Source organism: Marmota marmota, unplaced genomic scaffold (genome assembly GCF_001458135.2).
Source record: "Marmota marmota marmota unplaced genomic scaffold, marMar, whole genome shotgun sequence".
NCBI lineage: Eukaryota > Metazoa > Chordata > Mammalia > Rodentia > Sciuridae > Marmota > Marmota marmota.
The window spans coordinates 8,604,165-8,621,445 of record NW_026000026.1 but is presented as its reverse complement, the minus strand read 5'-3'; positions in this window follow the sequence as shown (position 1 = coordinate 8,621,445).

The following is a 17,281-nucleotide window of genomic DNA, read 5'->3' as shown; positions in this document are numbered from 1 at the left end:
GGGCGGGTGGACCAAGGTCCTGATAGGCTAGACCTTCCTGGCAACTTCTGGAGCACACTAAAACAGGCGGAGCTTTCTGGCAGAGCCACAGATAAGGATTTGCATAAAGCTGAGAATGTAGCTGAAGAGAATAAGGCTGAGTTAGAGAAGACTGTTTAAAACTGTAATAAATTTTAGAAAATTTTGAGACAGGTGAGGATTCAGAGACAAGTGAGCTAAGAGGGACACATAGGACAGGAACATTCCAGGAGCAGGGATGGTTTTACCCCTGCTTTATTGGCAAGGAAATTAGAAGGTGGCAGTTGGTAAGGTTAAATAAAAGTCACCCAGAGTGAACTGGCTATGCACCGGCTGGATGAGACCATCGCTAATCTTGGAGTAGAACTGAGAAGGCGCTTCAGTAGTGAGGGCTACAGATGCGACGGAGATGCCATTTCCACACCAGCCCTAGTTTGTAGAGTCACTCTGGAAGAGGAAGTCGATGAGTTTGTTTGCCTTTGACTTCACTTGGACCAGGCGTTGCAAACTTTTTCAGAAAAGGATCAGGTAGTAAATGTTCGGGGCTTTGTCGGCACCATTCCCTGGGAACACTGCCCAGTCTGCTCCCTTCTGCTGCAGTGGCACGATCACCCCACTCTGCCGCCATTGTAACCAAAGCCTCTGCACAGAATGGGCACAGAATGGGCTGCGCAGCAGTAAACTTGTGTCTGCATTAACAGAGCATGGTTTGGATGGAGGCCATAGTTTGCTGAGCCTCAAGTACAAGCAACATGGCAGCGGGGTACATGTTAAGAACTGCGTACTTCTGTGGCCACTTTAAAGAAGGCTTTGCTTAGTGCCACAGACAGGTGAGTGTCGGGTGAGGTACTAGGAAGGACTGGATCCTTCTTGACTTTTTTCGGCTCAGCTGTGAAATCCCCAGTGAAGAGTCTTGCTTCTTTGCTGGCGGTTTCTTGCTGCCTTCTAGATACTATGGAACAGGAATTTTTATTTGTCCTTGAATTCATTTCTTTAGAAAAAAAGCACCAACCTCAATCCCTGTTGCCACTGGGATCAGCTGGAGTCCTAAGTGAACCAGATTGAACCCAGGGCTCTTTGCCACCGAGCTAAATCCTCAGCCCTTTTTATTTGGAAACACTGAGTTCCAAGCTGGCCTGGAACCTGTGATCCTCTCCTCGGCCTCCCACGTCACTGGGACCACAGGTGTGTGCCGTCTTGCCCAGCTTGGGCCAGATCTTTACCTGGACTTCATTGTGGCAGGCTGCCCCAGGGCTGGAACTGGGATGAGACGTGAGAGACGCTCCCCTCGGGGCCAGATTCAAGGGGACAGGAGAGACTCGGTCACCAAGACTCAGTATTTTAATGCAATATATATTTTTTAAATCAGAAAACAATAAATAGCCCCACCTGTCACCACTTTGTTCTCCTTAACAGGTCATCGCAGGTTGTCCTGTGAGGCGGGACTCTGCGTGGAGGAGAGGGAGGCTACCTTTATTTAAAATTCACAGGTTGGTTTGTGGACCGCTTTGCATTTTGGTTTTTGAAGCAATGACCTTTCAGTGTTCCCTTGGTCACTGAGATCTGGCGCCTCCTTCAATGCTGATCTGAGGCCATCTTGCCCACTGCAGTCCCTACCCTGTCCCTTGTCCAGGTGTGGCACCTGAAAGGATGACCTTGACCACAGTCCAGTGCTGTTAGGGAGGCAGCATGGCGGCGAGGTGACATGACAGTTCCAAAGAAGCCGCCTCCTAAAAACACTTGACAAGTAGTGCATGTATTCCGCGTGCACAGGGAGAATAGACGAGGGCATCTGTGATGCTCACCGTGAATGACCACCGCCATCGGCACCGAGCTGCCCTCCAGCCCAGAGCTTTTCAGCTCCTAACAAAGTGTGCACCCTTTGAGCCCCGCCTCCTGGCTTCCCCCGCGCCTGGTAGCCTCCTGGAAGCTGCCCTCCATGATGGCTGGAGGAGGCCGAGCTCGCGGCTGGCAGCACTCTCCGGCTGACGTCCAGCCGCGGATCTTACCTCTGATTCTCCCTTGGCCATCTGTAAAATGGGCTGTCGGGCTTCTGGCCTAATGATGAAATCTACTGGCCTAAAACAAAAACGGAAGTTGGTCCCCTGTGTGCCCTCGCCCCACCCCTCTTTCTTTTGTGGGGGGTGGGGAGGGAAGAAAAGCTGAGAACTAGTACCGCAGCTTGGGATGGTTAGGGGATCGTGGTTTGTCTACCTCTCCCCGCACCCTGCCTCCTCATCATGGGGTCCAGGGTGGCAGCCTGAGGTCCCCCCAGGAGCGGGGTGAGCTCCCTCCTGTTGACACTACTGGCACCCATCAGCATCTGCCCCCGCCCCACCTGACTGCAGAGCAGTGGCAAAGGCAGGCAGCGCCCTCTGGAGTGAGCGGCTATGCCGGGGACGACCCGGAAGGGGATACTGGAGCCACCAGTGCTGTCTGTCGTCTGGGCGGTAATGCAGGCTCAGGTTGGCGGCAGCTTTTCTACATGGAAACCTGGTGCACAAGTCCTGAGCGCACCCCCTACACACACACACGCACAAGCTGTCCATAGACCAGCATTTGGGTCTTCTCAGGGATTTTTTGAGGGCACCTCTGCCCCTTGGGCATGGTGGCCCATGGCAGCCCCCAAGGCCAGTGAGTGCCAGCTGTGCCCATCTGCTGCAATCCCCTGGGAAACTCTTTGGTTGTGGAATCTCTGAGAGGGGGCTGGGCATCTGTGTTAGTCAGTGTTCCTCACTGTGACAGAACACCTGAGATAATTAAAAAGAGGAAAGGTTTATTTGGGCTCACAGTTTTCAAGGTTTCTGCCATGGTTGCTTGGCCCTATTGCTAGGGCGGGAACACATTGCAGAACACCTCAGGGTGCAGTGATGCCAAGGTGATGACCTAATCTAACCCATGGACCTTTGGAGGACATTCCAGATCCAAATTAGAGCAGCATCTGCAGAGCTATGATTCTATGTGCAGCCTGCAGGACAAGCTGTTCCCAGAGAGGACCCGGGCTGTCCTCCTGGGTGTGTGACGATGTTGCCACCGTTGGCCCCAAGTTCTGTTGCATGCTCCACTATTGCCATCTGGGTCCAGTGTTTTGTTGTTGTTGTTTGTTTGTTTGTTTTGCATCAGGCCCTACAAATTACATAGCCAGTTTTCCAAAGGAAAGAAAAAGACACACCCAAGAAGGAGCCCTGTTTGTATCACTGGAAAGTGGCAGGGCCCTCAACCCTGGGAATCAAGACTCTGGCTGGGCTGACCTACGAGGGTTCTGGACGGGAGGAATACTCAGACTGAGCTAGTAGCCATCACAGGTATCCCTACGTGACTCTGGTCAAACTTCGTGATGAAAGGCTTTTGTATCCCTTTGCAAAGAAAAACTGATTTCAGAGATGTGGACTTGCTGGTGACTGACTTGCTGCTAGTCCAGGGAGCCAGGCCCATGTGTGCTGGGCTCCAGGGCCCCAGGTCTGAGCCTCCACCAGCTTTCTAAGACTAGGGTGTATATCAGTCAGCTTTTCCTCACTGTGACAAAATGCACGAGAAAATCAACTTGAAAGGTTTATTTTGGCTCATAGTTTCAGAGGATTTAGTCCATGGTTGGCTGGCTCCTTTGCTATTGGCCTGTGGTGGGGCAGAACACCATGGCGGGATGGGTACAGCAGAACAGCTCCCCTCCTGGCAGCCAGGAAGCAAACCAGCTGTCCTTCATCAGCACAGTGGAGAAAAACACACAGTACCCTGCCAGGCCACTCACACCCTCCTGCTTATTGGCCCTCGATGGGTTATTAGCCACTGCGGGGTGATGCTGCAAACCACCCCCTCCAAAGCCCCGGCTCCTCACAAGGGCTAATTTTTCTCACTTACGGATGGTGAGGGTGGCTCAGGTACAGGCCTTTGGTTGATGGGACTTGGCTTCATGTTTTAGATCTAGTTCAGGTCTCTCCCTTGGGTCGCTATACTTTCTCTTGGGTCAGCAAGTCCCAGGACTTTCTCCTACATATCAAGGGAGTGCAAGAGGGTGGACGAAATACAAAACCGAAGCCTCTGGTCACCTCATGTGCATCAGCCCTGTGTTGGCTGTAGCCAGCCCACGGTCACAGGGATGGGGTAACAATGTGCCTATGGTGGGAAGGCCCTGCAGAGTTATATAGCACAGGGTACAGTACCAACCAACTGCAGGGGGGTGACAACTCGGGACCTGTAGTCTAACCCAGGGGTCAGCAAGCTGCCCTGCTGCCCGCCATGAATAGCTTTGTTGGAATTTCAGTCTACAGTCGAGATCACTATAGATTCCCATGCAGTTAGGAAATAATAGAGAGGGATCCCTTCTGTCCTTCACCCAGTTTCCCCCCATGGATAACACACCAGTTTAGGAGGAGGTGGAGTAGACAGATAACCAACACACTCTCTCTCTCTCTCTCTCTCTCTCTCTCTCTCTCTCTCTCTCTCTCTCTCTCTTTCTTCTGCCTGGTATAGAGGCTCAAACCCAGGGCTTCACTCTGCCACTGAGCGGCATCCCCAGAGCTTGCTTTTTTTTGGTTTTGGTTTTGGTTTGGTTGGTTGGTTGGTTTTTGTACCAGGGATTGAACTTAGGGACACTCAATCACTGAGCCACATCCCAGCCATATTTTGTTGCTTAGTGCTTTGCATTTAATAAGGCTGGCTTTGAACTTGAGATCCTCCTGTCTCAGCCTCCCAAGCCACTGGGATTACAGGCATGTGCCACTGCAACTGGCTTTTTGGTAATTTTTTGAGGGGATAGGTACTGGGGATGTAGCTTTACCACACAGCTACATCCTCAGTCCTTTTATTTTTGTTTTAAGACAGGATCTTGCTAAGTTGCTGTCTGGCCTTGAACTTGAGATCCTCCTGCCTCAACCTCCCGAGTCTCTGGGATTACAGGTGCATACTACCATGCCTGGCCAAAAAATGTCCTTAACCATTGGACATTTGGATTTCTTCAATTTTTTTATAATTAAAAATAATGCTGTGTTTATCATCCTCACATATAAAGCTCTTTTTCTGCGTATTGGATTATTTTCTTCTGATGGTTCCCAGAAATTGAATTACTGGGTCAAAGGTTCTGAACATTTTTAAGGCCCTTGCTAAATGCTGCCAAATTGCTTTCCACAGAGCTTGTACCACCAGGGCTGAGAGCCCGTTTACTGTGCCCTTTTCCAAATCAAGTATATTTTATTAAGCACTGAACTAATTCAGATAAGCTGAGTAGCATTAGTTGTTCTTTCTGACATTAGTTTTTAAAAATGCATTTGAGATCATATTTACATTGAGTGATATATTAAATATTAATATTTATACAATAATATGATGAATATATGATTAGTATAGTTAATATATAATATAGTAAAATATCACTTATTAAATTTAATTAATTTATTAATCTACTTATCACTAATATTAGATAATATATAATATGTACTAAATAAAAATATCTGGCTACCCCTTAATCTGACAGTGTAGTAGACTTCATAAACATAAAATCATTTGAGATTTCACCACTTTAACTATTGTCTGATCTAGCAAAAAGGGAAGCAATTAAAAATCTGGACTTTTTGCCCCAAGAATGTTGGGCATTTATCCCATGAGCCTTGATTTGCTTGAACACTGTGAAATACAACTTGTCTCCAAATCCCAGGACTCAGCAAACCCTGGATCCTTTAATGGGACAATGATGCTCAGGAGAACCCAAAGCTGCCAGCACAATTGGTTTTTGGTGATGACTATGCTTGAAATTGGCCAGCAGGGAACCATTTCCAATTGATTACCTTTCATTGCTAATAGCCTCCAAGATGCTCGACTCCTGTATTTAAATGTAAATCTTGATAGTGAAACAAAGCTGTGATCCAGGAAGGGTGACAAGGGGTGGGGCCACAATAAAATAAGTGGACAGCTTTGCAGGACTTCCAGTAACTCTGAGGGCCCCCAAAGTATTGGAAGTGTGCGGCGAAGCACGGAGCCCCTGACGTCAGAAAATTGAAGGGGCACCTTGAGGGTGGGTGGGGAGATGGCGGAATCCACCCCCAGCAATCCCTAAAAGCTGGACGCATACAAAGCAAGGAAAGAGGCATCTATTCAGAGCTGCTAATTGTGCTCTCATTTCCAGAGTCTCGGTGCATTATTTGGGAAAAGATTCAGGATTACTGCAAAGTAGCTTAGTTTAAGAACAGCTGAAAATGTATGATATGAATAATCCAATCATGTGCAAAAGAGGACAGAGGATTACATATGAACTTGTCCAGTTTGCTTTTCAGATCGGGAATCTTAGAACCCAACACGATTGTTTCTGCATTCATAGGTTGGGATTCTGTGTAGTCTATTGGAAAAACCAGCAACACGAGAAGAAAACCACTGGTATTATGACCTTACCCAAGATGCCGGTGCTGATGCCGTAGCTAGCGTGAACCTCTAATACTGTTAAAAAGAAACAAAGTCAATGCCTTCTACTCAGAAACATTTATTTAGTGCCTACTGTGTACCTGGCATTGTGTGGAACAACCCAGAGACACAGGAAAGATGACAGTTTCTTTTAACAAATCCTATTAATTGAGGCTGTGGCAGGAGGATCGCGAGTTCAAAGCCAGCCTCAGCAAAAGCAGGGTGCTAAGAAACTCAGACTCTCTAAATAAAATACAAAATAGGGCTGGGGATGTGGCTCAGTGGCTGAGTGCCTTTTGGTTCAATCCCTGGTACACACCCACCCCCCCAAAAAAAAAAAATTCTATTTATTATTATAGAAATAATGCATGGTGGGTCTGGGGCTGTAGCTCGGTGGTAAAGCGCTTGCCTTGCATATGTGAGGCACTGGGTTCCACTCTTTATTTGTAGCACCACATAAAGATAAATAAAGATACTGTGTGTTTATCTACAACTAAATATGTAAAAAAAAGAAATAATACATGATAATTTTAAATGATTCAAAACTTAATGTATTTTAAAATGTGGAATATGGAGACAGTTCAACAGAAAAGGATCAGGAAATTGGTTATTGATTGGAAAAAAGTAAAATTAGATTACGTTTTAGTTCCTTATAGTTACAAAAATAGATCCTTATTGACTAAATAACCTAACCTAAAAAGCAAAACTATAGAAGTCGTGGAACAAAATGTAGAAGCATAGGTGTATGACTTCATTCATTTTATCAGTCAGTGGTGCTAGGGAGAGCGCCAGGGCCTCACTCGTGCTAAGCAGGTGGTGACTCCCTGAGCTATGTCCCCGGCCCCATGACTTTTTACTTAGAAAGCACGTAACCTATCAAGTAAAGAGAGTCATCACCTCCACATTATAAACACTGGCCCTAGGTCTGGGGACATAGCTCAGTTGGTAGAGTGCCTGCCTTGCATGCACAAGGCCCTGGGTTCAATCCCCAGCACCACAAAAAACAAAAACACTGGCCATAGGAATGATAAGACACTATTAGGAAAGTAAACAGACAAGCAGAGCAGGAGGCTTCCACTCAGAAACATTTATTTAGTGCCTACTGTGTACCTGGCATTGTGTGGAACAACAGGGGGCATATCTGCCACCTGTAGGAGGCCAATGATTGACATCCAGGACACACAGAGATCTCCTTCAAGTCAATAAGAAGACACCACTCACTTGGTGTGGTGGCACATGCAGGCTGAGTCAGGAAGATTGCAAGTTCAAGGCCAGCCTCAACAACTTAGTGAGACCCTGAACAACTTAGCATGACCCCATCTCAACATAATAAAATAAAAATGGCTGGGGATGTGGCTCAGTGGCAGAGCACCCCTGGGTTCAATCCCTGGTACCAAAGAAGAAAGCAGCACCCTGTGGGGGAAACGTGGGGACAGACAGTGACAGAAGAAGGCACACATGGGTCAGCACCACACAAGGCCAGACCTGACCCGACTCAGGTGGTGAACTTGAAAATGACAGGTGAGGCTGCTGCTTTCTAACCATGATATTGGCAGTCCTTTTGCAGGAGGTGATGGCAGGAATTGGCAGAGTGTCTAAAATACGAGCCTGGGGTTTGAGGGTCGTCCCCATGGTACACGAGCTTGTCTCTTTCCTGTGGACAGCATTGTGAAGTTTCCCTGAGTTGTCCTGCCCTCGGCTGTCTGAGGAGGGAGTGGGAGACAGAACAGGGGTCCTGCAGCTTGGCTGGAAGGGTAGACACGCATCTCAGACCAGCTCTGCTGCTTCCTGGCTGAGATGCCGGGGCAGGTTGCCCCCAAAGCATCCACCACCACCCGTCACTGTAAGATCTTGTGCTTCAATGCCTCCAGACCTTAGCCTCCTCCTCTAAATGGGAAGAGTAAGTAAAAGAAGGTATCCTTGATAGCAAGTCCAAATCCTAACTCATAGAAGGTGCTCAATTAATGGTGGCTATTAGAAGGATCATTGCCTTGATTCTCCATGACAATAGGCCCTGGACAACCACAGAATGAATACATGCTGGCTAATTCCAGTATCTGGCCTCAAATGTTCAAAAAAGATTCTAATTTCAGATAATAATGAAACCAAGTTACACACTAGTAAAGTTGGTGGCCTCCCCACCCTATACATTTCTTTAAGAATTTTAGGAATGAGGAAGCTGACACTCCCATGCCTCAGGCAGGTCATAAATTTTACATGTTCTTTTCCCTGTAAAAATAAATTTAGGAATGAGATGATGGCCAGGAGTGTCCTCCTGATCTGACATATTCACCTCAATGAGTGAAGGGACAGACAGATACACACAGATTATATGATTCATCGGAAGCATTAGGGCATTTTTATATGCATCTATTTCTCCTTATCCTGCTTGATGACACTGCAGCCAAGCATACTATAACTTTTTCCCTATCGCCCCAAACACCTATTGACCAACAATTTCAATTGATCATGTATCCAAATTATGTTTCCAAACCAGATTTTTTTTTCCTTTGAGCATTTAACTTTCTACTTTGAAATAATTTTAGATTTAGAAAACAGTTGTGACAAATACCAAGTTCCCAGGAGAACCTCTCCCCAGTTCCTCTACGGTTAGCATCTCACACGACCACGATCCAGCCATCAAAATGAGGAGAGTCGCCTGCTGCAGTCCTGTTAGCTCATCCAGAGGCTCATTCAGATTTTGTCCGTCCTCCCATAAAAGTTCCTTTTCTGCCCCAAGATCTAATTCAGAATCCCGGACACTCCGTCTTCCTTTGCCTTCCATGAACTTGAAAGAATTAGAGAGGACTGACCAATTATTTTAGAATCATCCACACCCTGGGGTTCTCTGGGGTTTTCTCACAAGGAGAATGAGAGGACGCCCCTTCTTTAGGGTGTGCCGTGGCTTTCGGCCCGGAATCAACACATCTCATTACTGGTGATGTTAACTCTGGTCCCTGGGCAGTGGCTCTAGGGCTCCTCCACTGGACAGTGGCTGTCTTTACCATTGTCCTTGATAGGTGTCCTTGAAACGTATCCTGAGCATGTGCCTGTCCATTTCTCATGTTCTTTTCTTGCCTAGGAATCGTCCATCAGTGACCTCCCCTGCAGGGTGATTCCTGTGATCGCCACGGGGTCACTTTCAAGTTCCATCCCTCGTTTGGTACTTTTTAACTGGAATTCTTCCACAAGGAAGTACCGTCCTTTCTCCCATTTATTGATTCACCTATAACTTGGGTGGCACGTTATTCTCGTTACTTATTGGGTTGCTCAGATTATTCCAGCTCTGCCCCCGTCACTCCTGGGTCTTTCCCACACACCCCCCCCCTCATTTGTAAAGCCCTTCCTTACTTCCTTACAGGGTGCTCCACGCTCATCTTACATATTTCCTGCCTGAGTCTTGAAATCAGCCATTTCCTGAAGGGACCCTGTTCCTTTTATCAGAGAATAGTGTTTAGAGTCAGGATCTGGGCTCGGCTGTGCCCAGTGCTGCAGGTGTCTGTGGGCTCAATGTAGCACTTTCCCCTCTCTCCACCCCCACGGCCACCCCATGCAGACCATCTTCATGTTCCACTTGGATAATTGCTTCTCTTTTGTCCCCACCCTTCCAGTCTTGCCTTCTTCCAATTCATCCCTCAGCAGAAAAATTATCTATAAAACATGCTCTTGACAGTATCATTCCCTTGCATAGAACTTTCGATGCCTGCCATGTTCTAACACAGGGTCGGCAAGGATTTTTTTCAAGGGCCAGATAGGGAATGCAGGCTCTGCAGGCCACTTGGCTCTTCTTTAACACTTTAAAAAAGCTCTTTCCTGCTGTAGCCAGAACCTTAATCATCGAGGCCAGGCCACATAGATCCTATCCATCATGACCACCCGCTGTGGCAGGCCCAGCACTGTCCAGGGGGGCTCTGGGAGGGTCCCTGGGGGTGTCCCGTGATGTTTCTGCTCTCAAGGAGTAGATGGCGGGCCAGGGGAGCATGCAGGCAATGTGTTTTCTGGGCTGGATCCTGTAGAAGGAAGAAGGACCTCTGTGGGAAAACTGGTGAAAACCGCAGGAAACTCCTGGTTGGGTTGATGGCGTTGGACCAATGTTCACGTCTTAGTTTTAGCAAGGTAACTGTGGTTGTGGGAGATGCCTACGTCAGGAGAAGCTGGGCAAAGCACACACGAGTGTTCTCTGCACTGTCTTTGCAATATTGATCTAAAATCTAAAAGTAATCCAAAATGAAAAGCTTTAAAATTCACAAGATGGCGTTGGCTTAAATGGTGTAGATACATATCGTAGGCCCCAGGAGGAGTGTGTCCATCCCTAAAATCAACAGACCTGGAATGATCCCACAACACGCGCCTCGAGGGACTGCTGTGAGTTCCCATGAGATAGCAGTCAATGCCCGGATGCTCAGGGGAAAGTCTCAATCCTGCCAGTTCTTCCCGTCTTGTTTTTTTTTTTCCCCCAGAAAAATGAATAATTAGCTGGGTTCAAAATTTGGAAAATAAACAGGGAGAGGTGAGCTTTGTGCTAAGTCATTGGAGTGTCCAGGGTTCCAGTGAGAGCAGCAGGGGCCTGGAGGGTGCAGCCTGAAAGGAGCCCAGGGGTCACTGCGGTCAGTGTTCAGTTCTATCAAAGTCATTTCTTCAGCTACTGAAAGGAGCCATTTTTATGTTAACGCTGGTCTTAAAAACTTGCATTTTTTTTTTTCTAACAAAACTCAAAGATGAGCAAACACTGTGAGGGCTTTTCACGGTGGCCTTTATTGTAAAGGCAACAGACTGGAAACCACTTCCGTGCCACCAAGTAAGGAGGCGTATGGCTACATCCAGTCCCCCGACTTCTCTGAAGACATTTGGAAACACTAAACATGCAGACATAGATATGGTCACCTGTGAAGACGCCTAGGAAAACAACAACCTCAGAAAAGATTATACAAGGATGTACATAGTGTGCTACCACTTGCACATCAGAAAGAATGTAGAGGCCAGGTGCAGTGGCACAGGCCTGTTAATCCCTGTGGCTTGGGAGGCTGAGGCAGGAGGATCAAGAGTTCAGCCAGCCTCAGCAATGGTGAGGTGCTAAGCAACTCAGTGAGACCCTGTCTCTAAATAAAATACAAAATAGGGCTGGGGATGTGGCTCAGTGGTTTAGTGCACCTGAGTTCAATGCCCGGTACCCACCTCCCACCTCCCCAAAATAAAGAGTATAGTGGACTGGGATATGGCTCAGTAGGAGCATGCTTGACTGGCATTGCCCTGGGTTCAGTTCCCCGGTACCAAGTGTGCGTGTGTGTGTTTGTATATATATCTATATATATATATATATATATATATATAGATATATATATATATATATTTATTCTTATATTTACTCAGTATCTCTAGGAAGAGACACAGAACCTGCTAACCAAGGCTTCTACTTGCTGAGCACCAGAAGAAGACATTCATCCCATCCATCTAGTTAAAATTGTATTTGCCATAAATTTTTACACTTCTTTTTTTTAGGAATTTTTAACAAGAATTCATGGTATATTTGCTGTGTGTGTGTGTGTGTGTGTGAAGCTGGGTCTCAAGCCAACCTCCTGCTGCAGCCTCACCAGTAGCTGGAACTACAGATACATGCCCCTGTACCTGGTTTACTCTTTAAGCATGTTCTTAAACTTTTCATTATGGAAAATGTCAAACACACACAATGGAGTGAGAATTATAATAACCCTCCCTGCACCCAGGAGCCATCTTCCACCATTGCCAAATTCTGTCCTCCTGATTGTGGAGGACATTCACATTGTTTCCATCAATTGAAAATAGTGGTAATGAGGGGTGGGAGTACAGCTCAGGGTGGAGCTCAGGGTGGAGCCTAGCATGGAGGAGGCCCTGGGTCTGTCCATAGCACCTAATCACCATAGCAATGACAATAAAAATAATTGTAAGAGGAACTGAACTCTGATCAGAGGAATTAGATGTTTTGATTTATATGTAAATTTCCTTGCCATAAAGTGAATAGTAAACAGCTTTGGAGCTCCCCCCAAATTATTATGTTAATATAAAATTCTATGCAGGAAGTGGAATTGAAGTACCAGTTTAAGAAGAAAAATTTACATTATAAAAATTCAGTTATTAAAAAATAGCTTTTTTATGTTTAAATGGATGATGATGGAGACCTAGGATACATGATATTTAGATTTGAATGCATTTTAACATAATGATATGTCAGGCATGGTGGCTCATAACTATAATCCTAGCAACTTGAGAAGCTCAGTTCTGATCATTGTCTTTTTCCCACTATCTCTCTGACCAACTTGGATTATCCAGAATGCAAGGTTGGTTTAATACCTGGAAGTCAGACAACTTAATTCTCCCATTCACACCCAGGGTCACAGACATTTTACTGCCCTGGACCATTGTATACACACAGGAAAAATGACACCTCCTTTCCTTACTCCCCAGAAACCTGTTTAAAACAACCTGTTTTCTCTTGTTGAATTTGTACTTTCTTCAATGCATTGGTAGAGGAAAATAAGACATAGGTACCTAAACACCTTCCTTTTAAAAAATGGCAAACACTCTCCCCTGCCTCATAGAATGCTTGATCTCAACAGAATCTTCTCTAAGTGTGGTTTGTTGCTTTGTGTGCAATTAGAATCCTTGCAGATTCCTGCCCCCCCCCCACCGCATGAAAGAGGCTGAGGGGATGGGCGAGGAAGGAAGAAAAAAGAGGGAGAGAGAGAAAGTCAAGGGTAAATATGCCCCTTGGAGCCTGGTCCTTGGGGATGACACTAAACATTCACCATAGTGACTAATACTGCTCAGGCCCCGGGGAGAACTCCTCTGCTCTCTCATCCTACAACTGCCAAACAAAAGTCACTTCTTCTCATCTTGAAGTTGTCATTGTGCTGCTGCCAACTTCAAACAGCACTGCTGCATTGGGGAGAGGGATGCGAGCAGGAAAACATCTTGAAAGAGGAAGACACAGCTGAATTCCTGGTCCATGTCCTCTTTCCTAGAGAATAGGCACATGAGAAATGTATGGCCAGGTATCCCTAGCAACATCTGAGCATCTCCTGTCTTGCTCCTCATTGTCTGAATTCATTATTCCAACGGTGCTTAAAGAACACAGTATTGTACAGTTGCATATGGCAGTTGAAATTTGGAACAATTCATATTATGTGTAAATGTGCTTATATAGCTGGGTGTGACAGTGCATGCCTGTAATCCCAGCAACTTAAAAGCTCAAGCTAGAGGATTTCAAGTTCAAAGCCAGCCTCAGAGACTTAGCAAGACCCTGTCTCAAAATAAAAAATAAAGGGCTGGGGATGTAGCTCAGTGGTAAAGCACCCTGGATGCAATCCCCTTTTCCAAAAACAAAAATAAATATGTATATAATGGGAATGTAAAAACTTTTTAAAATTAATTATATTTTGGTTTTCTTTAAATAATTTCAGTGTAAAATCTTAATATTAATTTGTTACCATTTACCTTTCCATCCTAAATAATTTTCAAAGTTCAAAAATATATATATTAGAATACTTATGGGATATTTTTAACATTTAATTTTTTTTTTTTTTGGTACCAGGAATTGAACCCAGGGGTGCTTAACCACTGAGCCACATCCTCAGCCCTTTTTGTATTTTACTTAGTAAACAGAGTCTCACTGAGTTGCTTAGTGCCTCGCTTTTTGCTGAGGCTGGCTTTAAACTTGCAATCCTCCTTTCTCAGCCTCCTGAGCTACTGGGATTATAGGCGTGTGCCACCGTGCCTAGCAACATTTAACTTTTAATGAATGTATATTTAAGTTTTTTATGCTTTGAATATAATTGCATTTGATTTTTCTTTTTTCATTTTTTAAATGGCAGTTGTAAATAGGCAAGCTCAGCCAGTGGCAACCTGAGAGATATATTAGATCCGTGAGAATGGCTGTTGCAGGCCCATCAGCAGAATGCCCAGGCCTGTGCAGTACTGCACTCCCCCATCTCTGATGGTTTTTCTGACTTTCAATCATACATGAACCGTAGCTTTACACATACATTTGGCTTTTGTTATTATCAGTGTATACCTGTCAAGTAGTTGGATTGGATGTTTGGTTTGATTGGAGATTTTGCACATGCTAGCCTGCAGAACACAGCCCAGAACCCACAACCATGCTAGCAGATCTGCCAGTCTGTTCTGCTCTGCCCGGTGGGTATACCCGAGTTCCAATCCTTGCATTACCCTAAAAATTTTGAGGACCCCAAAAGTCCAGCTCACTGTGGCTGTCACCCTCTGCGGTGCTCGGTGGAGTTGTCACAGTTTTGCTGCTACCTGGAGTTGGGTTCAGATGGTCCTAAGTTCAGAATCTCGACATTCTGAACTAGAGAAGCTCCTGTGCTTTCAGTGAATACTGTGGATACATGATAATTCATGAAGACATAAAGCAACAAAGGTGTTTTATTAGGCAACATTTTTTATCCCAGAACATAGAATCATTCTGGTCAGATCCTATTTTTCTTTAGTAATTGCAGTCACAGGTCACAAGTGCTTCCCGCCACTGTTTCCATTCACTGGTTCTCAGGCCTCTGACCTGTTTGTTGATCCTATTTCCACACCAGGAAAGGGACGTGTCTTCCAATTACTTGTAGAAGATGTAACAAGAAGAGCCAGGCACAGTGGCGTAATTGCAGCAACTCGGGAGGCTGAGGCAGGAGGATCACGAGTTCAAAGCCAGCCTCAGCAACATTAAGGTGCTAAACAACTCAGTCCCTGTCTCTAAATAAAACACAAAATAGGGCTGGGGAGATGGCCCCATGACAGAGTGCCCCTGAGTTCAATCCCGGTACCAAAAAAATAAATAAAAGATGTAACCGGAAGGCAGAGTGCAGAGAGGCCATTGATATTCCCACAGAAAATCTCAATCCCCTTTGCAACTGGAGGCGAAAGAGAGGAAAAGGGGCAGGAGGAAGAAGGTGAAGGAGAACTAGAACAGGAAAGGAGGAAGGAAAAGGAGATGAGCAGAATTAGGTGGGAGAGAGGAGGAGGAAGAGGAGTGTTGGGGAGGGGGTGCAGGGGGAGGGGGTGCAGGGGGAGGGGGTGCAGGGGGAGGGGGAGCAGGGGGACTTCCCTCAGGGCTCCGACCAGCTTCCGCCCACCCTCCTTCCTCCTGCCAGGCTTTTCCCAGTTACATGACAGTCTTTCACAGAGGAAGGAGAGACCAAGGTTGCTGTCACCACTTCCTAAGAGTGAGCCTTGGTGCACTGGAAACTTTTGGCTCCTTCTCCTGAAGCACAGCTCGCCAGAGGACACCACATTTAGGAAATCTTCTAGTACGCTCTCTGCACTGTTAACATGGCTTAAGTTTCCCCAGTGCTTAATGTATATGTATATTCAATGACATTTAAAATTCACTAGCATTTGACCACGTGGAACTGGGAGCCCAAAGATCTGAGTATCTCTTGTTTTGCTTTTGCAAAACCATAAGAAGGGCCGGGGCCCTTTTTTCCAGAAAAAGTTTACTTATTAAAACTCAGGCGCGTATCCTGACATGCCAGGACAATGAAGCTCTTGTGTGCCTGTAAATTAACTTCCCCTTCCATCATGGATATGTGCTGATGTCTATAAACCCAAAGAAGGAGCGAGAGGGTCTCGTGTAAGCAAACAAACCAGACTATGAAGTCCTTCAGGAGCCCTGGGTACAGGATTCCTCTTCAGCACCCCTTAGAGACAGGCCCTTGACAATTTAAATCTTCTTTGTTTGGGTCTTGGAATGCCATTGATACCTTCTTTGTGTTTATAATTGTTTTAATTAGCCACCCAGCAGGGGCACATCTCCCAGCTCTGATTATGGGATGGACGGTAGAACTCTGTTAAAATAAGGCACAGACCTATGCCTATGGATGGCTTGCTTAATTTCCCCCCCACCGCCCCCGCNCCACTTCTCCATCTCTCCCTTTCTCCCTCTCTCCCTCCTTTTAATTTCTTTTCATTTTCATCTTCTTTTGTCCTCCCCACTTTTTGGGGGGTAGGGGTGACTAAATGTTTTGATGCCCCCAATAGTTTTGCTTTTTAAGAATCAACATATGGAAAAAACTCAGCCATGTGAACCACATCTCATGGAGAAAAAAACAGTGCAGATACGCCTGTCCGCTGTGCCTGCTGACATGGTAAAAACCTGATCATATCCCCTACAAGTCCTCAGACCCTGATGTCAGTTGGAGGGAGGGGAAAGTTTGCAAAAAGGAAAAAAAAAATGCTGGTCCCTGTGGTTCCCTGTGTTTTGTTCTTATGGACCACAGCCTTCTTTTGTGGATGGAAATCTGGAGAATCAATTATGATGCAGATCTCATGGCCAGGGACATTTGGACTTTTGAAAATTCTTGCATTGTTAAAATTGACTACCACCCTCCAACCCTGAGTGCATGTGCACAGCGCACGTGCACAGCGCACGTGCACGCGCGAGCGCGCGCACACACACACACACACACACACACACTTCGAACTCTGTGCCATTGCTGGTGTGACCACAAAAATATTGCCTGACCCAGAGCATTTCCTAAGAATATATAGAAACACAGGCTTGTTTGCGGCTTGGAACAATGGCTGAGGTCTCCCTCTGTTTGTGAATCTATAAAACTACTGTCTGGAAGTCAGAACAAGCAGGTCTGTGTGCACACAGCAGTCCTGCACTATCATGCAAATAGTCTCATTTTATTTATTTATTTGTTTATTTATTTATTGTGTGTGTGTGTGTGTGTGTACTAAAGTACCAAATAACCTGTCTGCATTTTAAAAGAAATGATAGTTTAGAAAAGGTCTTGTTTGTTTTTCCCAATTTAGTGCATTTAAAGGTTATTAGATGTTGTTGAGCCACTTTTATTCTGGAAATTTTCAATAGTCAGTTTCGAATCTA